Source organism: Nycticebus coucang, chromosome 10 (genome assembly GCF_027406575.1).
Source record: "Nycticebus coucang isolate mNycCou1 chromosome 10, mNycCou1.pri, whole genome shotgun sequence".
Taxonomy (NCBI): domain Eukaryota; kingdom Metazoa; phylum Chordata; class Mammalia; order Primates; family Lorisidae; genus Nycticebus; species Nycticebus coucang.
This window is the reverse complement of record NC_069789.1, coordinates 59,698,253-59,725,437: the sequence shown is the minus strand read 5'-3', so window position 1 is coordinate 59,725,437 and position 27,185 is coordinate 59,698,253. Positions and strand designations below refer to the sequence as shown.

General features: G+C 46.8%; 1 protein-coding gene across 1 annotated transcript in view; it reads right to left on the bottom strand.

Annotated features, from left to right (window-relative positions):
• The window catches only part of SYT2 (synaptotagmin 2), a 134,038-nt gene extending 120,979 nt beyond the window's left edge, over positions 1-13,059 (bottom strand). Inside the window, exon 1 of the mRNA XM_053604156.1 lies at positions 12,742-13,059. The gene's annotated coding sequence lies outside the window, so the exon portion shown is untranslated. The remainder of the gene's footprint in view (positions 1-12,741) is intronic.
• Between the last annotated feature and the right edge of the window lie 14,126 nt (positions 13,060-27,185).

Sequence of the window (27,185 nt, the reverse complement as noted above, 5' to 3'; positions counted from 1 at the left end):
TGAATAGGCAGTTAGAAGCCCTAGGAAGAGTAGCAAGGAAGATCTCCACTTGGGTAATTAATCACGTTCCATTGGATGGCCCTGTGGCTCAAAGGAGTAAGGCACCAGCCCCATATGCCGGAGGTGGTGGGTTCAAATCCAGCCCCAGCCAAAAACTACAAAAAAAAAAAAAGAAAAAAAAAAATCACGTTCCATTTAGTCTTTTGTGTCTGTACATTCTTTCCCTCCAGGGGATCAGGGGGATCAAGTCTAAGTCACCAATCCCTCCCAAACCAAGGTAGAAGGGACCCCACACCATCATCTTGACCACATGCATAGCAGCAAAGGTGGAAAGATTCTTTGCCTGGATTGTCACAGCCAATTGAAGAGAGCTTCACTGCCCTGTGGGAAGCAAAGGTAACTTTTAAGATGGTCAACATGCCCTGTTCCAGTCACATACTGGGAGCTGGCTGGTCTCCTCGCAGGACTTGTCTTAATTGACCCCAAATGAAACTTTGGACTTTGGGAAAAGGGGAGGAGGGATGCGATCTGTGCAACCACACCACTGAGACAGGACAAAAGGTGACTCCTTTATAGATTTTATGAATGAGAAGACACCCAGAAAGAAGCTTGCACTCAAAATCTGACACAGCACTCAATATGTGACATGGGGAAAAGCGAAAAATCCATGTGTACCTTAGCCCCACCACCACAGTACAATTAAATTCTGGGTAGAGAACTCGAGAAGAGTCACAGTCCCTGAAATCTGAATGCTGGTCCAGACCAGAAAAATAGGAAAGCCCAGCCAGGTGACTCTGAAGTTTACTGCCTATAGCACCATGCGAGGGTGTGGTAGCAGAAGGAACTGGGAAAGAAACTATAGGACAGACCAGAAATACCTCTGTGCCTTAGATTTTGTGGTGTAAAGTCAAATGTGCAAGGTGAAAACATACGATAGAGAGCACCTGAGACAGTTAAAAGTGCAGTAAAAGAAAGGTGCTCAAAAGTAGTGAAGACGGATTGCTCCTTAGAGTCAGTGTAACCCCTGGAGCCAGTCTTGCAAATTAACACCAGCTCCTGCAGAAACAAGCTGATACTGAGACCCCAAATGAAAATACATATGGAGTCTCCAAGAGGGGGAATGAGAGAAAATACCCAGGAAGGGTAAAGTCTAGGAAAACAGGTCTTCTAAAGGAGACCCTGCAGGGTCCTCTCCATGGTGACCCAGCTCTTAGGAATTTGTAGACTTAACTTCCTGGGAACTGGAAATTTCCAATTCTGTGAAATCCTGTAGTTTTAAGGAGGGTGGAACAGCTTCTCCTGCTTGATTCAAACTGACCAATGAGAAAGGTACCCAGGGGTTGGACTTTTTGACTGGAGATAAAAAGGGAAAGACCAAGCCAGTTGGAGAGTGTGGCCATTTTGAATTCTTCCATGCCCTTAGCTCCCAGCTAAAAGTTTTCTTCCTCTTTAAAAATAAATAAATAAATAAATAAATTGAGAGAGGATAGCCAAGAAGGGTGAGGTCTAGAAGAAGAGGTCTTCTCAAGGAGACCACAAGGATACACATGCAGGGTCCTCTCCACGGGGACTCAGCTCTTGAGAATTTGTAAACTTAACTTCCTGAAACTTGGAAATTTCCAAGTTCTGTGAAATCCTGTAGTTCTGTGGGGGCGGGAATAGCATCTCCCGCTTGATTCAAACTGGCCAATGCGAAGGGAACCTGTGAGGTGGAACTTTTTGACTGTCAATAAAAAGGGGAAAGACCAAGGCAGTCGGGGAGCGTGGTCATTTGGAATTCTTCTATACCATAAGCTCCCAGCTGGTGAATAAAGCCCTTCCTCTTATAAATGTAGTGTTTGGGTGCTCTTTCTCTCCGTTGGGTCTTGTCTTCCTGTAACATTTTTGGTTCCCGGACCGGGAAGCAAGATCACCCCTGGAGAGAACATGCACCTGGTAGTTGCCACCAATCCTCTGGACACCCACGTGGGGGCCCCTGATCGGCCTGGGCGACGTGAACCACTGAGCGCGCCAGGGAGGCAGTTTGGCCTCACTGTGTGGACACCTAGACTGGGCTGAGAAAGGACCCCACCGGTGGGTCTTCAAGGAGTCAAACACCGGGAGGAACTGGCATGTGGGAACAGGTACCTACACAGGGAGACGTCTAAGGCAAGGTATGATCGATCTGGGGATCCCACTACATTTTAGTGGAAGAGGAGCCTGATCAACTCCTTGGGCATTAGATCGCCGGCAAGTCTGTTGAGAGGTGTGTGAGAGTGTGTGGCTGTGGTGTGACTGAGATAACTCCCAGGGTGGAGTTGGACCTCCCTTCACAGGGCCTAGGGCAGTGTTGGTTTGCCTCCTATGGCTAAGTAGCAGCTCGAGTGGGAAATCGAGGCTGCCCAGGTTAAGAAGTGAGTTGGGATTGTATGTGTGTGAGTGCTTTGAGAATGACTGAAATGGGTAACAGTAGGTGGGGTTTCGCCCCCCACCCCCGTTCATGGGGTGAACCGAATGTGTGAATGTGCCCGTCTTCCCTGCTCCAACTTTGCCCCATGTGGGACTTGGGGGAAAATGAAAAGACATTAGAAAGGATATTGTTGTAGTTTTGTTACTGGAATGTCTTCAGTGAGTGTTTGGTCTCAGGAATTTGAGAATTGAGCCTGCGGCCCACAGATCAGTGATAAAATGGCATTTTGTTGGACTGAGGGGCATGCAGAGAGAGTGAGAGTGCCAGAGCTATTGGCAGAGAGGTTGTGCCTTGAAAAGTGTTGCGGTTCAGGCAGTCCAGTGAGCTCTGGATGGCCCTTGAAAATCTGGGGAAGAGAGTGTAAATCTCATGCTGGACGAGGCTGTATCCATATAAGCAACAGGTCTCTAAGGTGAGCCTCTGGCAGGGGGGGAGGAGGCTCAGATCGGAGGTTTCCTGCATAAGTCCTTTTTCTAGGGGTAAATAATTGGCCCTGAGAGATATTTTGACCAGGACCTGGTAGATGGAAAAATACCTTTAAAACTGAAGGGGATTAGGGTGTGTGCTCCTTAGTCAGGGTGGAGCTGTCCAAAAGGTTTCGGGCTGCTTTGTTCATGACCTTGCTGGGGCTCAGAGGGTTTGTGCCTGGAGATGGGAGTCTGATGTCTAAGCTCACCTGAGCCTGAAAAATGGGGGTTCCCTGTCCAGCCCTGAGTGGGAAAATCCTGTATCAATGTTACATCTCATAAAATGTCTCATTTGTAAAATGTAATAATTTGGTTGTTTAAATTGTTGGGGAAACTGACTCTTTGTCAAAGGATAAGATTCTTGCCTTTTAAACCTTCTAGTTATCAGTTTGGCTGAGTGAATGGGTGACTTCATGGTAAACTGGGATCCTGTTTTGTGGGAAGTGAGTTTTTGAGAGTAAGAGAAATTAGACAGAAAGGAGAATGGCATTGTGTAAAGAAAGAATCTTGTGTGATAAATTCTGTCCTGAAACAGAATGGTTGTGTAAGAAAGTGAAAGGCAGGGCAAAAGTTAAAGAAAGTTTAGAATGTTTGTAGATGGTCTGTGCAGTTTAAATGAAGCTCATAAAAGAGAATTTGTGAAAGAATTTACATTTGATCCAGTTGACTATGTATTTCCTTTAAAATCTTTTGGCTTGTAATTTTGTTTAAACAAATGTTTTAGGCCTTTGATATTTGACAAACCTTCCAAAATAAAATCTCTAAATCTGGGGCTTGGCACCCACAGGGCAGTGGTTGCAACGCTGGCCACATGCACTGAGACTGGCGGGTTCAAACTTGGCCCTGGCCAAAAAACACCCAAAAACACAACTCTAAATTTGGTCTTCTTGAAATATTAAGACCACTGAAAGTCATGGGACAACAAATCAAACTTATTTGATTTATTCAAAATATACAGGAAACATTGTCAAATATGAAATGGTGATTAATTTTGTGTGAGTTATGGTTATATATATATTCCAATATTGTAAAGCATTTGTCTGTCCTCACCTATAAAGCATTGGTCTGTCCTAACGTATAAGATATTGGTCTGTCCTAACATATATTGTTGGTAATAATTTTAATTCATCTAAAAAGAAAGTATTTTTTATGTAACTGGCTGAGTCCAAAGTTTGTCCTAAAAAGAAAAAGAAATATTAAGAGAGACTGACAAATTCTCTCGAATTCAAATTCCTGATGTCTTTGGAAATTAGTCAGACTAAAAAGCAGATTTTTAGAATTTTCATTGGAAAGTTAACGTGTCTATGAGTATTGCTAACCTAACGTCAACAGAACAGAAATCAGTTACGTGGAACTGGGCTAGTTTGTAATGGCTTTTTGTTCGAAATATTGTTGATTCTTTCTGTGATCTGTTTTCCAGAAGTCAAGAAAATTATTTTCTGTCTTTTAAGCTATTTGTAACTTTTCAAGCAATGTATGTCCTTATGAGCAGAGTTTGAAACATGTATTTTTCTCTCTCCTTGATTTCTCCGGAATTTGAAAGCCATTTGTAAGTATTCTTAATTTCTGACAATACAGTTATTTGCATAAGTTCAATAAGAATCTGTTTTGTTCTATAGGACATGATGAAGGCACTGGTTATTTTACCAAGGCTTTGGCTGGAATAGCATTTTCAGAGGTGTCCAGACTGCGTTAAGGAATTAAGGTTGACTTTATAAGGCCAATAAAAAAGCCCTTTGGAAAACTGGCCAGATACCCATCAGTAACATTTCCTGATCTGTGGTAAGTAATGAAAGTCGCTTGCTGATGGGTCCAGGAATCGAAATGTGCTTGGGGACCTCAAGAGAAGAGGGATTTACCCAATGCATACAGGTATCTAATGGCAAAGATGAAACCTGGGCTCTGAAAGGCTTTCAAAAAGTCCAGCCTGAGATTCCTTATAAAAGGTTCCAGCAAAGCCAATTTTAAAGGAAAGAAGAGCCTAGATGGCTAATAATTAATTACTCTTACTGCACTTCATGCAAATAATCAGACTCCATTTACTAAAGGTACAGTTTATTTTGGCAAATAAGTTAGTTCTACTATAATTTGCCTTTAGTGAAGAGAGAAACTGGAGAAAGAAAAATAGTTTAAAAGGAGGAAAAAGAGGCTGTGGTCCACCTGTATTTAGATCCCAGCCTTGTCTGTACTGTCAACTCATAAAATGAGGTGTAACTGTTTTACTAAATTGATCTGTTAAATGGGATTAAGAGACTGGCCAAAAAGTATAGAATTATATACAGTAATTATATTTACTCTGAAGCCTTAAGACTCAATAAAGGTTGCCTGTTGGCTACACTGGAAAAACTTGTGCAGTATTAAATGTTATCTAGAATTTCCCAGTAAATGGTGTAACTGTAGCACTGCATGCTACTCTGCTGAATCTGCAGCCAGCAGAAGCCAAGTGGCCCACTTGTCTGAACTTAAAAGAGACCTTTTTCTGGATAAGGCTGGCTCTGGGAAGCCAGAGGCTATTTGCTTTCCAGTGAGAGAGACCAGACATGGAAATAGTACACATGGACCAGGTTGCACCAGGGGTTCAAAATACCCACAATTTTTGGAGAAGGGCTGGCTCATGACCTCCAGAAATTCCCTACTGAGGAATTACAATGTGTGCTGTTCCAATATGTCGATGACCTCCTTTCAGGATACCCTACCCAGGAGGGCTGTGCCCAAGGCATGGACTGTCTTTTATGACATCTAGAGGTATGTGGCTATAAAGTGTCCAAACGGAAGGCCCAGATTTGCCAGCAGCAAGCACGTTATCTAAGATTTACTATGCAGCAGGGGTAGAGGTATCTAGGCATGAAATGGAGGCTGGTCATTAATTGCCTCCTCAGCCCCACGAGCCAAAAGCAGGTTTGGAAATTCTTAGGCCCGTCGGCTTCTGTGGCCTTTGGATCCCCAACTTTGCCGTCTTTGCTAAGCCCTTGTATGAGGCAACTAAAGGAGAGGAGGGAGAGCCCTTGGAGTGGGGAGGAGAACAGGAACATGCCTTCTCCCAGCTAAAGATGAGGCAGACGGCTGCACCTGCATTGGGACTGCCAGCCTTGACCAAGCCCTTTACTCTGTATGTCTCAGAGAGAGATAAAATGGCTGTGGGTGTGTTAACCCAGCTGGTTGGGTCCTGGTAAAGGCCTGTAGCCTACCTCTCTAAGCAGTTGGATGGAGCGGCAAGAGGCTGGCCACCCTGCTTACGGGCTCTAGCCGCTACTGCTCTCCTTGTGCAAGAAGCCGATAAGCTGACTCTAGGGCAGGATCTCAGAGTGAAAGTTCCCCACTCTGTGGTCACTTTAATGGACACTAAGGGACATTTTTGGGTCTCTAATGCAACCCTCTAAACCCAGCCACACTCCTTCCAGTCAGGGGAAGAGAGACTGAGCATGACTGTACGGAAGTCATAGATAATGTGTACTCTAGCAGACCTGACTTGCATGACCAGCCCTGGACAGATACAGACTGAGACTTGTATGTAGATGGAAGCAGTTATGTGACAGCGCAAGGTGAGCAGCAGGCTGAGTATGCAGTGGTCACCTTAACAGAGACTGTGGAGGCTAAGCCCCTACCTCAAGGTACATCTGCTCAGAAGGCTGAGTTAATTGCCTTGACCCGAGCCTTAGAATTAAGCCAAGGAAAAGTGCAAATATTTACACTGACTCTAAGTATACTTTTCTGACTCTCCAAGTACGTGGGACACTGTACAAGGAGAAGGGACTATTAAATTCTGGAAAAAAAGACATTAAGTATCAGCAGGAGATAACTTCAGTTACTAGAGGCAGTATGGAAACTCTGGAAGGTAGCAGCAGTCGTGGATATCAAAGAGATGCTTCCACCATCGCTAAGGGGAACACCAGAGCCGATACTGAGGCAAAAAAGGGCTTCCTCCCAGCCGTACCAGGTGTTGTGAGTGGCTCCCCTCATCCCGTGGGTTCCAGAGCTCACCCCTATCTACTCCTGGGAGGAGAAGGAATGGTTGGCAGCAGAGGGGAACCAGGAAGCAGAGGGAGGATAAATAAAGATGCTAGATGGACGACTAGCAGTCCCCCAGATTCTAGGCGCCACCGTGGTGACAGGAATACTTGATGAAGTTGCTGGGTCAGTACTTCTACATCTCCCACTTGACAGCCCTGGCCAAAACTGTCAGTCTACAGTGTGTCACCGGCAGCCAGTTCAACACGTGCCAAGAACCAGTGGTACCCCCAGGAATCCAGTTGTATGGAGCAATGCCCTTCAAGGACTTCCAGGTAGACTTTATCAAAATGCCCAGGTTTAGAGGAAACAAGTACTGGCTGATGATTGTCTATCAGACTTGGAATAGGTAAAAGCCTTCCCCACCGGGATAAAAAGGACTCCTAAAGTAGTATAAATATTGCCCAGAGAACTCGTCCCATGATTTAGGCTGCCACTCTGTTTTAAATTTGACAATGGGCTAGCCTTCATAACAGAACTAGTGCAAATAATAAGCTAAAGCTTTGAATAATTTATAGGCCTCGAAGCTTAGACAGGGTAAAATGCATGAACAGGACCATAAGAGCAGAAATTGGTAAACTCTGCCAGGAAGCAAAGCTTAATTGGATGCAGGCCTTGCCACTGGTGTTGTTCAAAGAGGCCTCTGTCAATTCTTTGCAATTTAGCAGGAACTCCTAAAAGAACTAGAAAAGACTGAACTGAATAGACAAAAACCCTAGAAAGAGTAACAAGGAAAATCTCCACTGGGGTAATTAACTGTGTTCTGTTTAGTCTTTTGTGTCTGTACATCTTTTCTCTCTGGAAGATCAAGGGGCCCAAGTCTAGGTCTGGAATCAGAACCTGGTCCCCCTGAAACCAAGGTAGAAAGGATTTTACACCATCATTCTGACCACACGCACAACAGTGAAGGTGGAAGGAATCCTCACCTGGAGTCATCACAGCTGGCGGAATAGGGCTTCACTACCCCTTAGAAAGTAAAGGTAACTTTTAGGACAATCAACATGCCCTGCTCCAGCCACATACTGGGAGCTGGCTGGTCAACGCACGGCTGAAGCCTGAAGAAACTCCTCGAGGGACTTGCCTTAATTGGACTTTGAACTTTGGGAAAAGGAGGGAAATGTCACAGGGAAAAGTAAAAACTCGTATGTATATTAACCCACCACCATGGTACTATTAAGGCCTGAATAGAGAACCCAAGAAGAGTCACAGTCCCTAAAACCTCAGTGCTGAAAAGTAATTAATATTGGCACCTGCAGAAACAAGCTGATATTGAGACCCCAAATTAAAATTTATTGGAGTCTCAAAAGGGGGGAATGAGAGAGGATAGCCAAGAAGGCTGAGGTTAGAAGAACAGGTCTTCTCAAGGAGACCACAAGGATACACCTGCGGGGTCCTCTCCATGGTAACTCAGCTGTTGGGAATTTCCAAGTTCTGTGAAATCCCATAGTTCTGTAGGGGCGAGAATAGCATCTCCCACTTGATTCAAACTGGCCAATGAGAAGGGTACCTGTGGGGTGGAACTTTTTGACTGTCAATAAAAAGGGAAAGACCAAGGCAGTTAGGGAGCACGGCCATTTGGAATTCTCCCGGTTGGTGAATAAGCCCTTCCTCTTATAAACGTGGTGTTTGGGTGCTCTTTCTCTCCATTGAGCCTTATCTTCCTGCAACAAAATAACAAACAAACAAACTAAAGAAGTGGAAAACGCACCTTTTATAGCTGGAGAACCCAAAAAAGAGTCCTGTTTGTGGACAGGAAAAGAGCTGTGAGGACCCCACAGGCTTAATGATGGAAAACTCTTACATGGCACGCCCCACACGCCAGGCACTCTTCTGAACACTTTGCAGGCATTAATTTGTTTAATCTGTACTAAAATCAACTTATGTCGTAGGTATGAATTTTAGCTCCATTCTACAGATGGGAAAACAAGACTAAGAAACAGACCCTGATGAACGAGCAAGTGGCAGAGCCAAGGTGGTCCCAGGCAATCTAGCCAGGGACACTACCCTGTCTTTTAGAAAAATCTCGATTTCTGAACCATTAACTATACTAAGGAGAAAAAAATCTCCATGACTTGACATTTCTCCAGTAAAACTATTATTCATCATAGGCTTTCTGACCCCAAGAGACTCCAGAACTGAATCCCAGCTCCTCTGAACTGGCTTCTCTGACCGGATGGAGGATGAATTATCAACTTTGGCCTGTAGATGGATTATTCACACAGGGAATTTAGAATTGCGTCTATCCAGTAGGTCATGGGCTATTTTTAAGATAATATGATAGATATTTATTTACACAATACTACCACTTGAGGTGAGTATTGTTACTTCTGTTTTATAGAGAAAACTCTCCAGCTTATCTCAGGTATAAGCTCGTGAAGCATCCCGTATACCTTTATAATACTTGTCTGAATGTAGCTGTGATGTATTCTTTATGCAATTATTTGTTTTATCATGTGGTATTCACTAGATCATAAGTGCCATGAGGGCAGGAACTAGGTCTGTTTTTCCTTTTTTCTTTTTTATTTATTTATTTATTTATTTTTTAGATAGAGTCTCACTATGTCACCCTCGGTAGAGTCCTGTGGGATTACAGCTCACTCTCAAACTCGTTGGGCATAAGCAATTCTCTTGCCTCAGCCTCCCTAGGTCTAGTTTTTGATTTTTTTTATTCAGATCTGGTGGACAGGAGGTAGCAGGCCTGTTTTGTCCCTACCTGAATCTCCATTGCCTAGCATAGCTCTGGCACATAGTAGATTCTCAAAAAAGTGGTAGTCGAATGAATGTGGAAACTGATGCTCAGTGTGGCTAAGTAACTTGCCTAAACCCACCAGAATGCAAAATCCACAATGGCAGACATGTTTGTCCATCGTGTATACTCCCATGTTCATAGTGACTAGAACAGTAGTACACAGCAGATGATCACTAATAAAACAGTTCGTGAGCAAGGTCATACACTTCGTAGTTAATCGCCCTGGGATTTGAATGCAGCCTTCTCTAGCTTCCAGCTTCTATGCTTTGCTGCTTCCTATTTTAACCACTGAGTAAATACCTCGTGTTGTTCCCTCTGGCCTGCCATTCTGGTTCTTAAAGAATATCCCTATAATTCATTCTCAACTTTCTCTGATGTCTGGCTCAGAGAGAGCAAATCTAGCTTCAGTTAGAACCTGCCTAGAGGGTGGTGCCTGTGGCTCAGTGAGTAGGGCGCCGGGCCCATATACTGAGGGTGGCAGGTTTGAACCCGGACCTGGCCAAACTGCAACAACAATAACAAAAAAAAAAATCTGCCTCAATTAGTAAAGTCCATGCAGCAAATCCCAAAGCCAAGTGCAGCTTGGGATTTGAGCATTTCTACTCATCTGCAGCCTTTGATCAAACATGAAGCCCCTTCTGTCCAGGGAAGGGAATGAGGAGGCATCTTCCAGCTCACTGAACCCCAACTCCTCCTCCTCCAACCTCACCATCCCTCCTTAGCCCTGCTTCCAGCCCACTCGCTGTCCCTCTACTCTTTCCTGAAGGGGCAGCACAGGATTGGGGGGAAGAAAGAGAAGACCTGGCTGATAGGACAAAGTCCCCACAGAGGGAGTAGGGGCCACTCATAGGCTTGCCTAAAAGCAGAGAAATACTGGGACTCAGAAAAGGCGAAGAAAAGGCTCCTCCAGCCATCTTCATAGCCCACCCATCCCAGGTCTCTGCGGTGGCAGCAACAGCTCTACCATACCTGCTTGGAAGCTGCCTGGGGGAGAAGGCTGCACAGCTGCAGAGCAGGTCAGGAAAGCCCAGACTCAGTTCCAGAAAGGGCCTGGCTGGCCCTACCAGCTCTTCAGCAAGATACATGCTACACTCAGGGATAAAACCAACTCCAGTTGTAAGATGAAGCCAGTTGCAAGCTCCTCTGTGGGGGAAGGATAACACCTTTCTCTTCCCCTGCACTTTGGATGTCAGGCCCCAAAACTGAAAGAAGAAATGTGTTTGCATAAACTCCCCCCCCCAAAAAAAAAATTTGCCTGGGAAAAGGTCCTGCACTGCTGAACAAAGCTGACTCACAAGAGAGTGATGTGGTCTCTCTCTCTTTCTCCAGGGGGCAGTGGGCCTGGTCCACATGAGGCTCTAACGGGAACACTTACCGCTACTTCCCCTCCTCAGCTTTTCTGAAGCTCCCCTCACTATTCCTTGGGCAAAGTAGGGAGGGAAGAGGGGCAAGCCGAAGGGATCTCCCCAAAAGCCAGGTCTTTACATGGGTCCTAGAGGTTGAAGCCAGGGACCTGTCTGGCAGGCTACTCTGAGGGAGAGGAGCCCAGGGGTGGGGGCTTTAGCTGGCACTGGCCATTCCCCAGGGCCAGGGAAAGGAGAAGAGTTGGGGCTGCAGTGTGCCTGGTGTGGACCCCTGACACAAGCTGCAGCTTGCAGTGCCTGTCAGGCCACAGCTGACAGGACGGGGACATCAGGCACGTCCCACTGCATCAGAACCGCCCTGCCCCCCTCCCTCACCTGCCCCTCTCGCCTGGCCTTACAGGCACTGGGAAATGATTTTTTTTTTTTTTCCAGCACATCAGCTGGTTACAGAGATATTTCTAGCAGCCCCAAAGCTGGGCTTGAACCTAGGAGGGAAAAAATGGCCAGAAGGATGAAGGGCAGCTCTGCTTCTCACTGCCACCCCGTCTGACAAGGGGACAATTTATTCCCCATGGGAGACATCTGTCAGGGCCGCAGCAGTCAGGGAAGGGGAAAGGCATCCTCCTGCTCTCCAGGTCAGATTCCAGTCCACCTTCCCAGCTTCTCTGGTGCCCCTAGATCCTAAAGAGTTCCTTCTGGGAATGCCTACCCCATTCCCCCCTGGGCCTGCCCGCCCATCACGGGTGCCCTTCCCTCCCTGCTGCAGTGGCCCCTCCTGGCCATCCCTGCACTCCTTTCTGCTGCCAGGGGACGAGCACCTACCCCTCCACCTCCAGAGAGAGGAGGGAGGATGCGGCAGAGCGAGAGCCCCCGCCCAGCACACACACACAAGCTGTGGGCTGGGGGTGTCCCGGAGGCACCTGTGGAATGTAGGAATGAAAAGGGGAGAAGGAGAAAGGAGGATGGGAGGCTTGGGTTAGTGGTGTGGGGAAAGGATAAAGCTTCTCTTCCGAGTTAAAAAATGAAAACCCTGTGCCCTGGAGGAGGGAAAAGAGGCTGGGGAGGGAAGACCCCAATTCAGAAAGGTGAATGTCAGGAAGGGGAGTGGGGCTGTCTGTGCGGACTGAGAACCCAGCCCAGGGACCAGGGCTGCAGCAGGGACGGGGCGTCCTAGCTAGTGCTGAGTCATGAGATTTGGGGAGATGTGAGGGGCACCTCCATCCCACCCACGCTGGTCTTCACCCTCACTTCCAGACACTCACTGCAGCGTGTTTCCCTATCTCTTCCCGATCCAGGGTCTGGGGCTCCCAGAGCTTGCCCAACCTCCCCTCAGCTCCCGCGACGACGGGGCCAGGAATCCCCTCACCTTGAGGTGGGGGCAAAAGAAGCTTCGTTGGCGATGGCTCAGGCGGGCGCTGACTGCGCGAGAGGCGAGCAGGGATGGGAAGGTGGGGCACGTCCCCGGACACCAGAGAGGGGCGCAGGGGACCACTGCCCGCCCCTCTCCTCTGCAGCTGGGTGCTCTGAGACCGCCGGGAGACCTGCCCCCTGCCCGCCCCAATCCCGCAGAGGAGCTGGCTCCTTGCCCCTCCGGTCTGGCTCCCTAAACAAACCCTCAAACTACCCCAAAGGACGGTGCGGGCGCCCGGCCCCCTTGGCCTGAAACTTCCCCAAACCACTCATCTCTCAAGAGCCAAGTCTCACCGCGTAGCTCCTCGGCTCAGCAGCAGGAGAAACTTTGGAGCGGGAGGTCGGTGCCACCCACGGGAGTCAAGGATGCGGACTCACCGGTGAGCGACCCGAAGGAGGCCGGAGAGGTCCCGGGTACTCGATGTGAGGGAGCGTCGGGCTGCGAGGATGCGGTGCAGGCGACGGTTTAGCAGGGGCGTCGGTTCCCCCGGGGCGCGGAGTCCCCGCTCCGCCTCTGCCTGCCCCAACTCGGCTCCGAAGTGCCTTTGCCGCAAGATTTGCTGAGCTTAGCAGTCTGCGACCAGGCGGCGGAGGGAGGGGGCCTGATCGATGGGCGAGCGCGGGGAGCGCTGCAGTGAGGGGAGGAGACCGAGCTGGCGGCGCGGGAGGGCGGGGACGCGGGCGGAGGAGGAGGCCCGGAGGAAGTGCAGGGGCGGATCTGCCCTGCGGGACCGCGAACCCTCTGCGCAGCGCCCGCACCCCAGGAGCTCTGTGCCCCCGTCTGCCGCTCAAGGTCACGGCGGCTACACCCCAGGCAGGAAAGTCGGACAGGGAAGGGACCCCATCTGCCCCACTCGAGAGGGTGTCTCTACTGAGCTAGCTCCTTCTCCTCCAAGTTACGACCCCACTGCAGCATAAAGCTAAATGATTGGGCTCAGGAGTTCTCCATAACCATTTTTGGATCCTTGAGCCCCTCTTCTCCCTCCTCCCCCCTCTGCGAGCCACCCCTACCTATAGGTGGTGGGGACTACTGAGCATAAAGGATTGGTGAGAAAGAGGAGGATCCTTGGGAAAAGACAAAGGTGCCTGGGGCCTGTGAAAATGGGGGAGGGGAGAGGAGATCTACCAGGTGACAAGGAAGGAGGGGCTGGAAGGAGGTGGAAAGGATAGGAGGAAATTGCTAGTTATAAAGACAGGGTTTCTTCACACTAGTTTGCTTAATGCATAAGACGTCCCTTTGAGCTAGGTATTATGGGGAGTTTGCAGATGGGGAAACAGTCCCCGAATGGTACCGTGGGCCAAGGAGCCACAGAGAGTACATAGTGGAATTGTGGAAGAGCCTGGGGAGAAAAAGAGGGTTGCAAGTGCCAAGTGCAGCCCTTCCTAACCCGGCCTGAGCTGCCAGGGCAGGAGGAGGAGAAACACAGCACAGCACCATTTGAATATCCACTTTAACTTTTCAGAATCGACTTTCATAACAGGTCCACAACATCCTGCCTGAGGTCCGTCTTCAGTATATATTTGCTCAGTAAGTGAGAGATGGAATGAGGGCAAAACGAGGGCATGCAAGAGCAAGTGGGATTTCAGGGCTGGAGGGAGACTAGAGGCTGTGGAGAAGGCTTTTCAGATCACTTTGCAGATAATACCAGATAGAACTCAAAGACCATCCCCAGTCAGCTTGCCTCAGAGCAAGGGGGCGAGTGGCTACCACCTCAGCAGATGCCCCGAGGCACAGAGGTCATCCCTGCTCACCTGTAGAGCAGCGGAAGCAGGCAGCAGCGGAGCAAGTGAGGAGTCAAGTTTGAATCTTTGAGGAGTTGAGACCGACAGTAGTCATCATGCTGTCCTTCACACTCAAGGAAGATGCCCAGCCCCACCGTTAGCCAGGTGTGTTGGAAAACTTGTTGCTTCATCAAAGGGGCTGGCTATACTCAGTTTACACCTTCCTACTCCCCATACTGACAATGTGTCTACAGGACTCTAGCCAGAAACAGGGCTGCAGCCTTCTTGCACAGAATCAAGCCGAGATAATGGCCTGACATACTTCAACTCTCGTATGGCAGCCCGCCCAGCTGCCCACCTGCCCACCATTCCAATCAAAGCCTGTGTCATTCTGGTGCCCTACCTTCTCCTAAGCACGTCAGGGGAAGCCAGCCTGCCTTCCCAGGCTATTAGGAGATTCAGTGCTGCAATCAATTTGGTTAAATGAAAAATGTGGTGTCTCTGGCCACAACATTAATGTTCTTTTTAATTCATCAGGACCTGTAGAGTCTGGGTTATAACCTAATCAGGAGCCCACCCAGCATCCTTCTTGCTTATCCCCCCAGGGTTCTGAAGCTGGAAGAGGAAAGAATGGAAAAGACATCTATCCACCCTATCCACGCCCAGCCTACTATTAGATGCTTTGCTTTTCAACTGTTCATTATTTTTAAAAAATGAGCCTCCAGTATTCTTAGACAATCATCACTAAACTGCATGCCCATCTAGGGACCATCAGGGCAGTCCCTCTGCCTCCATGCAAGATCATTTTGAAACCATAAAGGAGGGGACGGCTGCCTATCTTTCACTGAGAATTTTCTGGCAGGGTGCAGCGGCTCAGGCTTGTAATCCTAGCACTCTGGAAGGCTAAAGAGGAAGAATAGCCTGAGCTCAGGAGTTGGAGACCACCTTGAGCAAGAGCCAGACCCAATTGCTACTAAAAGTAGAAAAACTAGGCTCAGCACCCATAGCTCAGTGGGTAGGGCGCCAGCTACATGCACCAAGGCTGGCAGGTTCAAACCTGGCCTGGGCCAGCTAAAACAACAATGACGACTACAACAACAACGACAAATAGCCAAGTGTTGTGGTGGGCACCTGTAGTCCTAACTACTTGGGAGGCTGAGGTAAGAGAATTGCTTAAGCCCAGGAGTGTGATGTTGCTGTGGCGACATAAGACTCTGTCTCAAAAAACTAAAAAAATAATAGGGCAGTGCCTGTGGCTCAGTGGGCAGGGCGCCAGCCCCATATACCGAGGGTGGCAGGTTCAAACCCGGTCCCGGCCAAACTGCAACAACAACAAAAAAAATAGCCAGGTGTTGTGGCGGGTGCCTGTAGTCCCAGCTACTTGGGAGGCAAGGGAATCGCCTAAGCCCAGGAGTTAGAGGTTGCTGTGAGCTGTGTGACGCCACAGCACTCTACCATGGCCGATAAAGTGAAACTCTGTCCCTACAAAAAATATATAAATAAACAAAAAAATAAATAAAAATAGAAAACCTAGCCAGGTGTAGTGGTGGCACCTGTAGTCCCAGCTACTCTGAAGGCTGAGGCAAGAAGATCACTTGAGCCCAAGAGTTTGAGGTTGCTGTGAGCTATGGCACTCTCCTCAGGGTGAAAGAGTGAGACTTTGTCTCAAATAGTAATAATAATAATGAGAGTTATCTATGGAGAAGATCTACAACTCCCTGGATTACATTTTTACCACTTTCTACTAAATAGGGCTTCCTAGTGGTTTTGTTTTGTTTTTTTCCTGGGGAGAAGGGAGGAGACCCAAACTACAGCATCTTGGCAGGGTGCAGTGGCTCATGCCTGTAATCCTAGCACTCTGGGGGGCCGAGGTGGTTGGATTGCCTGAGCTAATGAGTTCAAGACCAGCCTGAGCAAGAGCTAGATCCCATCTCTTAAAATAGCCAGGTGTTCTGGCAGGCACATGTAGTCCCAGCTACTCAGGAAGCTGAGGCAAGAGAATCACCTGAGCCCAGGAGTTTGAGGTTGCTGTGAGCTATGCTGCCATAGCACTCTATCGAGTGCAACAAAGTGAGACTTTGTCTCAAAAATAAATAAAATAAAATAAGCTTGGCTCACATAGCTCAGTGAGTAGGGCGCGAGCCACATATGCCAAAGCTGGTGGGTTCGAGCCTGGCCTGGGTCTGCTAAACAACAATGACAACTGCAACCAAAAAATAGCCAGGTGTTTTGGTGGGCACCTGTAGTCCCAGCTACTTCGGAGGCTGAGGTAAGAGAATCACTTGAGCCCAAGAGTTTGAGGTTACTGTGAGCTGTGACGCCACGGCATTCTACCAAGGGTGACATAGTGAGACTCTGTCTCAAAAAATAAGTAAATAAATAAATATAATTTAAACTACAGCATCTTCCCCATCACAGCTTTCCCTGGGACCTTAAAACTGTCCCCTCCCCCCTGCCTGCTACCTGTCGTATTAAAGAATTCCATTTGTGTCAGCCCTTGATCACAGGTGTACTTTCACTTGCACTACTTAACTCTTGGATTGCTTTTCCCTCTGTTCTGACAAAGTCGTTGTCCTCACAAAGCTGTCCCAACAAACAGCTGTATTAGAAAAAGGAGAGTCGGGACTGGAGAACCTGCCTTCATCAGCATGGCCCCAGCCAGCCACCCAGCTCTCATTTCCTACTTTCTCTGGACGACACAACACAAACACTTATTCAGAAAGCTGTAGTTCCATCCTCCCTCCCTCCACACACAGCTACACTGCTCTTCCTGGGTCTGTATTGTTCTTGACAATTAAGCAAACAATGACTGAACGGCTCTTCTGAAACACACCTGCTTTGCTGGTTATGATTAAAAGTTTTTTTTTGTTGTTGTTGTTGGGCGGCGCCTGTGGCTCAGTGAGTAGGGCGCCGGCCCCATATGCCGAGGGTGGCTGGTTCAAACCCAGCCCCGGCCAAACTGCAACAAAAAAATAGCCGGGCGTTGTGGCGGGCGCCTGTAGTCCCAGCTGCTCAGGAGGCTGAGGCAAGAGAATCGCGTAAGCCCAAGAGTTAGAGGTTGCTGTGAGCCGTGTGACGCCACGGCTCTACAGTGAGACTCTGTCTCTACAAAAAAAAAAAAGTTTATTTATTTTTTTTTTTTTAGGACACATTAAAATTTGCTTTAATACTTCTCTGGGGAAAAACATATCACACTTTTAGTGAATGAACAAGAAACATTTTCACACTATTATTTTTATCTATGCCATTTATTTATGCCATGAATTCATAGGGAAGAAGTTCCAGTAGCTCAGGGAGGCACCTTGCCATTGAATGTGACAAACTGTTGATTGACTTTTGAATTCATGGGAAATAGGTCCCAGCACCTTGTAGAACTGTTACATGGGCTTATTGGTTATCCTGTGTGCTCTACTGTACACCTATTATGCCATGAGCTCGTAGGGAATAAATAGGTTCTTGCACCTAAAAACATGGGCCCACTGGTACTCCTGTGTGCTATGTTAGATGCTTATTATGCCATGAATTCATAAGGAATGGGTTCCAGGAGCTCAGGCTCCTTTCCATTAGTTCTCACTGTGGGCTTCTCTGGGTCGCGCAGGCTGGCGCTTCAGTTGAACCCAGGTACCTTTCTCTTTGGCTTCCTTCTTTTTCTGATCATTTTCCTTCACACATTTCAGGAAGCTATCTCGGCTCTTAGAGTGCTTAATATGCTCAATACCAACATTAATCCTCTTGGCAAGGATCTTGCCCTTGTTTGTTCACAACAATGCCAACGGCATGCTGGGTAACATTGTAGACTCTTCCAGTTTTACCAGGGTGACATTTGTGTGGCATGCCTTTTTGAACAGTACCCATTCCCTTGATGTCTACAATATCACCTTGCTTGTAGATTCGCATATATGTGGTCAAAGAAACAACTCCATGTTTTCTAAAAGGCCTAGAGAACATGTATTGGGGGCCTCTCCTCTTTCCCTTTGTGTTTGTCATTTTGGTGAATTACTAGAAGATGGCGTCTCTGGCCCAAAGGCGAGTAAATGGTTTTTACAAACTTACCTGCAATTCCTGTCACTAAAGGTCTTAGTTTTCCCCTTCTAACCTGATTTTGTGAACATACTATGCTTAAATATATTCCAAATTTTATTTAAAACAATATGTCATACTGGAGTTCACTTAATTTTTACATATCCCATGACATGCTTTTTTAAAAAATATTTTTTTTTGAGACAGTCTCAAGCTGTTGCTCTGGGTAGAGTGCCATGACATCACAGCTCACAGCAACCTCAAAATCTTGGGCTTAAACGATTCTCTTGCCTCAGCCTCCCAAGTAGCTGAGACTACAGGCACCCGGCTATTTGTTAGTTGTAGTTGTCATTGTTTGGCAGGCCTGGGCTGGATTTGAACCCACCAGCTCCGGTGTATGTGGCTGGGGCTCTAGCTGCTGAGCTACAGGCACCAAGCCATGAAATGCTTTTTTTTTGCAGTTTTTGGACAGGGCTGGGTTGAACCCGCCACCTCCGGCATATGGGGCCAGCGCCCTACTCCTTTGAGCCACAGGCACCGCCCATGAAATGCTTTTGATACAGAAGACATTAACCCATCAGATGGGCTCCGCAACTGTAGCTCAGCAGCTAGGGCGCCAGCCACATACACCGGAGCTGGTGGGTTTGAATCCAGCCCAGGCCTGCCAAACAACAATGACAACTACAACCAAAAAATAGTTGGGCGTTGTGGTGGGTGCCTGTAGTCCCAGCTACTTGGGAGGCTGAGGCAAGAGAATCACTTAAGCCCAAGAGTTGGAGGTTGCTGTGAGCTGTGACACCACAGCACTCTACCGAAGGCGAAAAAGTGAGACTCTACCTCAAAAAAAAAAAGAAAAGAAAACCATCAGATGGAGGGGAGAATAAGTATCATACTATCCATGCATCTTATGTTTTAATTAAAAAAAAAAGTTCTGGTGTCGTAACAGGTAGTGAGGCCACCTCTACCTAAAAGCCAATTAAGTACACTATAATTATTTCCTTCCCCTACTATGGACAAACAATGAAAACAACACTAAGCTCTAATAAAACTCTTAAATATAACAGAATGGGGAAGGTAGACGAGGACTACCTATCTACAACATCGTACTCCTACAAGGGAAGCATATTAAAGTTTTCAGGTCCACATCTGGCATATGGAAGAAATTCACCAAGTCACAGATAATAGGCACAAAATGTTATCAAATCCTAGGAACTGGAGAATATCCCAAGGACTTCATCTTTTCACATTCTTCAATCCTATAACTTGTCTGAAAGTAAAAATTATTTTTTTCCTCTTTGAATTCAAAGAACGTCAGAGCATATTTCCTTAATGAACGAGCCACACACAGTTTTATGGCCCAGAGAAGTTACCCAGAGGCTTAGTTTTCACCCCCTAACAGAGGAGAGGGTTCTTCTGGATTATTCTGCCCAATGTTAGAGCCCTACACTCTTGTGTGAAGAGATACTATATGAAGGGAGATGCAGGCCTTCTGGGATATAAAGAGCAAATGGCTCAGAACTGTCATCACACAAGAGCAGAATGTCTTTCCTTTCCAGAGGGCAACCATAGGCTTTGAAGTTACCCATCACAGAGGAGATGAAAAGCAAGTCAGTTGAAACGTTTTCTAAATAATTAGCCTTGGCACTTTAATTCCGTATGTCCATTAAAACTCTCCATCAATTAGAATTGTATCATAGAACTGCCCTTGGTTTGTGCCTTCACTGTGAGAGGCAAGCACCAGAAGCCACAGCAGAGGACATGTGGGGAAGAAGTCGGAGGACTGATTAGTCCTCCTTTGGGTATCCTAGGCCTATCTGCTACCTTTCTGTCTGCCTCAGGAACAAATCTGGGCAAAGTCCCTTAAGCTTCAGATCTATCCAGTCAACAAAATTCACCCACCACCCAAAGTATTGTCTGTCAGGAGCCTTGGTAGGGACTGGCAGTGTGGAGGGGAGCATTTACACACTTCAAAAAGTTCATAGCATCCTTGTGGGGAGCGAGGTCTGGTGTGCCAAAAGGAAAGTGTAAGGTGTTGTGGGAACCAGAGAGAGCCACTAACTCAACCTGGCAGGAGAGGAGAAAATAATGGTTTCCTTCCAGTCGCTGCAAGAACTAGTTCTCTAGGTGGGAAATGAAGAGACAGGCATTCCAGGGCAGAGACAAGAGTAGAAAGATATAAGTGTGTTGGTCAACTCACTCAAGAGCTCTACCATTGGAGTCAGAAAGCTGTGCGACTTCTCCAGAGCCTCAGTTTCCTTATTTGTTGAATGGAGACTTCACCGCCTAACCTGAGAACTTGTTGTGAAGATTAAATAATGTGGGAGGGGAGCGGTAGCTAATGCCTGTAATCCCTGCACTGGGGAGGCAGAGGCAGGCGGATTGCCTGAGCTCACAGGTTCAATACCAGCCTGAGCCAGAATCAGACCACGTCTCTAAAAAAGAGCTGGGCATTGTGGCAGGCGCCTGTAGTCTCAGCTACTTGGGAGGCTGAGGGAAGAGAATTGCTTGAGCCCAAGAGTTTGAGGTTGCAACAAAGTGAGACTCTCAAAAAAAAAGTTTAAATAATATGTTTATAAGCACTGAACTGGGCCTTAAAAAAGAGGTGGCTACTATTATTAGGCTTAGGAAATGGAAATAGCTCACTGGGCTGGAATGTAGGGAGGGTTTGGGGAGTAAATGAAAGGTCAGAGAGGCAAAGGCAAGAAGATCATGATAGATTCCATACATTTCGTTGTTTAGATTTTCTTCAGAAGATAAGGGAAACCATTGAAAAAATCTAAGTAAGGAGCAATTGATCAATTTTATGTTTTAGAAAAACCACTCACATCTACAATTAAAGAGCATTAATCATTTCTTGTAGGACCCGATAATACAAAGAAAAAAACTTTTGTAAAAACAGAGGAAAGATTTAGAGGGCTTGTAAGGCCCCTTTCTTCTCAAGACCACAGAGGGTAGCACTTACCAGTCCAGGTTCTGGAACCAGACTGCGTGGGTTCAAATCTCGACTCACCTCTCACAGGCCATGAGCTAACTTACTTCATCGGAATGTGGTGAGGGTCAGCTGAGGTAATCTAAGTACCTGGCATAGTCGTGACACTTAGTAAATGCTCAGTGTTTGTTTCTAGCTCCAGGAGGCCAGGAAGTCTAGTGATGATTCTCCATGTCTTTGCGCCAGAGAGGTTGCATGATTTTCCCAAAGAAACCCAGTGAGTCTAGAAGCCAGGGGATGGCCCCCTGCTGCCTCATACTGCCTATGGTGTGGCTGGGGGGAGGTTTAAAAAGGAGGAATGAACATCCTGAGCTACAGCCTACCTTCCCTTGGGTCTTGCATGATGCATGGCCTCCTTTTTAGAAAAAAGATATGTGTGTATGCGCGCGCGAGCTTCTGTTGTATCTGTTATCTGGGTTTTGGAGCATTGACTAGAAGGTTCTGCCCAGAAAAAGTTCTGCTATCCCAAGAGCAGCTTATCTTAGGCCAGGCCTGCCTGATGCTGTAGCTTCCTTTTCCCAGTCAGGCCAGTCACCTTAAGATTTTCCACACATAGGGTGGCGCCTGTGGCTCACGGAGTAGGGCCCTGTTCCCATATGCCGAGGGCGGCAGGTTCAAACCCGATCCTGGTCAAAACTGCAAAATAAATAAAAAAAAGAGATTTTCCACACATACGCTTATGCACTTCCCATCTCTAAAGGTCTTCTTTTTTTTTTTTTTATTGTTGGGGATTCATTGAGGGTACAATAACTAAAGGTCTTCTTGTATTGCCTTGCTCTTGTTGCCAGGAACACAATGAATATGCCTGGCCTCAGTCCCAACTGAGGTGACTTTGCTAACGGCAAGTACGGGGACATGGTGGGATCTGAGCACCATGGAGCTGTCACCCACCCACCCTCCAGCAGGCCCCTGAGGGAAGGGTCCTTGCATACAGACCTATGCACCTACCCACTGAGGAAGCAGACACCAGGCCTTCAAGACGTGCGGAAGTGAATTTCCAACTTGATAGAATTACCCAAACCAGTCTAGGAAAAAAGAAATGTTCACTCAGTTCTCCAAAATAAGGCTTTTAGGAGCCTCACCCAACTGGTGGTGGGATTAAAACTATTGCCTTTGGCTCAGCACCTGTAGCACAGTGGTTAGGGCACTGGCTGCATACACTGAGCTGGTGAGTTCAAACTCAGCCTGGGCCTGCTAAAAAATGACGACAACTGCAACAAAAACGTAGCTGAGCATTGTATCTGGCACCTGTAATCCCATCTACTTGGGAGGTTGAGGCAAGAGAATTACTTAAGCCCAAGAGTTTGAGGTTGCTGTGAACTGTGACACAATAGCACTCTACTGAGGGCAACATACTGAGACTCTGTCTCAAAAAAAAAAAAACACAACTATAGCCTTTAAGGGCATAAGCATCCTATGGTGGGGAGTTTTAAAGAATGGTTTATTGCTTTGAGGAATCATCTATCTCAGAGGTTAGGTCCAAGGGTACTCAGAGGCCTTCTGTCTTCTGTTTTTAAGGGCTCAGGATCAAAGGAGACTATCTGGGTTTGAGTACGGCTCCTCTGTGTACTAGCTGGATGGCCTCAGTCTTCACCTCTCTGAAGCCCCATTTTCTTATCTATAAAATGGGATATTGTCAAATGACTTAACATATGGAAAGCATACAGAACAATGCCCGGTATATACTTAAAGTTTGTCTTAGCTTATATTACTTTTCATCATTATATACGCCATTGAAGTGCCTTCTTCCTCCTAGACTCCTGGGACCCTTTCCCTGATTCTTTCTCACTTACACAGAGTTTGTACCCAGCTTCATTATCCAAGGGTAACCACTGAGCCAAGGCCTGTCCCTGGTCGGAGACCACCTTTACTGGAACAAATTGTAGTCAATGCCCCTGACATACCTCAGGTGGTACTTTAGGGACCTGCAGTCAAACCAAACTTTGGGGGGAGAGGACAGACAAGGACAAAGTGACTGTGGGGATTTATAAGCCAATATTATTATTTTAAATGTGCTAGGCCCCCATCCTCAGCAAGGCCACAGGTCCAGCTTAGCAATAACCTTAGTTCACGTGTCAACTCAAATTGTCACCTTTCTGAAGACTTGCTCTTTCTTCTCTAGCTCTATCACAATGTGCATGCTCACTAGAGCAAGAAATATAGAGATTTGTTCACATGGTTACCTGTGCACTAAACTTCAAGCTCCTTAGGCAGTGTTCACGTTCTATATATCTCTGAATCTATAAAACCAAGTGCAGGGCTGAGCATATAGGAGGTATTTAAATAGGCTGAGCTCACAATTGGCATCACCACCAGCTTGGGAATTGGCTCTGCTTTCGGCAGAGTGAGAACACAAAGCCTGATCTTCAAAACCTAGGTCTTTAGCCCAATCTCCTCTCAAAGAGCAAGGAAGTTAGGTAATGAACTGAAAATTTTGTGACAGATATGTATGTGTATGTGTATAAACATTGCAGAAGATAGATCCTGACTTATAACTTTAGGGCAAGTTACAGAGGGAAAGGAATGAAGCATGGCCGTGAGTATCTAAGTCTTTCTACCATTGCACCCCTCCACAGGCCCAGTTGCAGCTGGGGAAGGACAATCCTGGGTCTCTGCTGCCCTCTGCTGTTGCTTATTAGAAGATGCTCTGGCTGACTTATCCCAGAGAGTGAGAAAAAACGTCCACTTCTCTTCTCAAATACCCCAAATCACTTAGCTCACACGTTTCAGTGTATTTGGGGGGGGGGTGTTAATATTAGGATCAAGAAAGGGATCTGCTTCCATAAGGACCTAGTCATCCTGGGTTCACAGAAAGTCCTCAGTAATACATGCTAATTTTGTCCTTTACTCTTATCCAACAAAAGTGGCTTTGGGGGAAGGAATTAACAGTGAGGTTTCAAATAAGCACACCTTAGCCCCTTGACCAGTACCAGCCTTACCTTGGTCATCAGTTAAATTACAACTGTACCCTTTCTGTTTTCTCTTCAATCTATACATAAATATATCCAAAGACCACAGTTGTGGGGAGGAGGTGTGCAAAGAAAAGCCTTCTCCGCTAGAAAGGGCTAGCACCTTGTAACTCTCTATAATCTATCTTACTGAAGATTGCCTAAGCTCCCTATAACTTTTTTAACCTACAACATCATGGCAAGAGGATCCGTGGCACTTAAGGAAACCAAAATCTAAATATCTAAGTCTTTCTACCATTGCACCTCTCCACGGGCCCAGTCCCAGCTCTGGGAACTAGAGGAGAAAGACAATCTTGTGCTATTTGGTGGCCAAGCCTAGAGTGGTGACCAGAGGTGCAAGTCCAGCAGTGATGCAGAAAGCATGTGCTGAATGAAGTCAGTGGAAAACAACAAGCTAAGCCAAGAGCTTGCATACCAGGCATAACATCTTAGTCCTTCTCCAAACTCTCCTCTGCTTTGCTTTCTGGACATGCTTCCCTTTGATACAATCACAATCTATCTTCTTTGGGTATGGAGAGAGGGAATGGAGTGGTACGGAAGCAAGCATGGCAACAGCATATGCCAGCCATGTCCACCATAGCCTCTGCTAACCTCCCAAGGAATGGTAAGGTCTAGGAGCCTGTGCTCAGGACTTGCTTCCTTTTGTGAAATTGCAAATGAAGACATGTGTCTGTGGAACATACCACATTACTGACAATGTGTTCTCAGTCCCGGTAGGGAAAAGGAAACTGATCATGGAGACGGTTTGCCCATTTAAGGGTGGCCATTTCAAGACTAAACATGGCCTCTTGGTTTTAAGACATCTCTAAACCAGGGCCACAAAAAACTGATCAGTGAATGCATGTTAAACCCTAGGTCATATTTTGGCCACTCTACTGCCTTCTAGCCAAATGCAGGCATGTGAAGACACAGACATAAGAAGCAGGCTCACCAACCCCAGAGCCAAAGCCAATATTCTTAGTTCGTTGAAACTTTTAGAAAGCCTCGGACAAATGGTCGGGCTTAGTGCCTCATGCCTATAATTCCAGCACTTTGGGAGGCTGAGGCTAGAGGATCACTCCTGAGCCTAGGAGTTTGAGACCAGCCCAGTCCCAGCTACTTGGGAGACTGAGGTGAAAGGATTACTTTAGCCCAGGATTGAGAGAACAGTGAGCTATGGTTGCACCACTGGGTGACTGGCGACAATAAAACCTTATCTCAAAAAGTTAAAAAAAAGCAATCTCTGGACAAGGAACTAGCAAAGCAATATCAGAGGAATAGCTCTTCCTTACAATACCAAGGCCCAGGTCTGTCTAGTCTGCCTCTCCTAGGAGTGCACATAGGAAAGATAAGCTTTGTTTTTGTTTGGCTTTTTGTTAAGACAGAGCCTCAAGCTGTCACCCTGGGTAGAGTACCGTTGGCATCACAGCTCACAGCAACCTCCAACTCCTGGGCTCAAGCGATTCTCCTGCCTCCACCTCCCAAGTAGTTGGGATTACAGGCGCCTGCCACAATGGCCGGCTATTTTTTGGTTGCAGCCATCATTGTTCAGTGGGCCCAGGCTGGATTTGAACCTGCCAGCTCAGGTGTATGTGGCTGGCGCCCTAGCCACTTGAGCCACAGGCGCCTAGCCAGAAAGGTAAGCTTTTTAATCTCCATACCTGTGAAACATGAATACTTCTACTTACATGTTACGTGGTCATCCTAACAGTGTGATAGGTGATCACTCTGCATTAAAAGAACTAAATTCCAGGTGTGTCATAACTTGGCGAATTAGGAAAACTCCAGAAGTTATGGAACATCTTTAAGAGTGGCCACCTCCTAGGGGCTAAAAAAGTCTTGCCAGAGCTGGACCAAGTGATTTTAACAGTAGACAATCTCTTAACATGTTCTCCCTCTACATTCCTTCAGTTTTGGCCAGCTGAGCACTTGTTGCATGCTCTTAAATTCTTGCTAGTTGAGTGGTATTTGCTTCTAATCACAGCCTGTTATGGTAACTATATTTTAATTATTATATGGAAGCCAATGAAATGAATGTGAATAAATTGTATGAAATTAGACTGAGTTTCACCTGTAAAACTTATTGTCAATGTAGGAATGGGTGAAATTTCTATGAAAGACTGGAGAAAACGAATAAAAATCTAGGATTCTAAAATCAAATTCCTTCATGCTATCTAAATTCCTTATCCATTTTAAGTCCAAGCTGAAAATCACAGATAATGCACTATGGCTATTGTGAAGGCCCTTGTCCCCACCTGCAAGTTTTCTCAATTTTAGTTTATTATGTTGGCCGGGCAGCTCATGCCTGTAATCCTAGCACTCTGGGAGGCTGAGGCGGGTGGATTGCTTGAGCTCACAGGTTGGAGACCAGCCTAAGCAAGAGTGAGACCGCATTTATACTAAAAATAGAAAAACTGAGGCAAGAGGATAACTTGAGCCCAAGAGTTGCCATGAGCTAGGACACTACAGCACTCTACCCAGGGCAACAGCTTGAGACTGTCTCTATAAAAATAAAGGCTCAGCACCCCTAGCACAGTGGTTATGGCACCAGCCACATACGCCGAGGCTGGCAGGTTGAAACCCGGCCCAGGCCTGCTAAACAATGACAATGGCACCAAAAAAATACCCAGACATTGTGGCGGGAGCCCGAAGTCCCAGCTACTTGGGAGGCTGAGGGAAGAGAAACGCTTAAGCCCAATAGTTGGGGGCACCAGCCAAATTGCAACAAAAAAATAGCCGGGGGTCCTGTAGTTCCAGCTACTCGGGAGGCTGAGGCAAGAGAAATCACCTAAGCCCAGGAGTTGGAGGTTGCTGTGAGCTGTGACACCATAGCACTCTATCAAGGGCAATAAAGTGAGACTCTGTCTCTTAAAAAAGCCAAAGAGTTGGGAGGTTGCTGTGAGCTGTGATGCTACTGTACTCTACTGAGGGTGACATAGTGAGACTCGGTCTCAAAAAAAAAAAAAAAAAAAAGTTTATTATTATATAAATACATGTATCTGTGATTTAGGTGAAAATCAAATCTATCCTTTCTGATCAACTGTCAGACCACCTGTCCT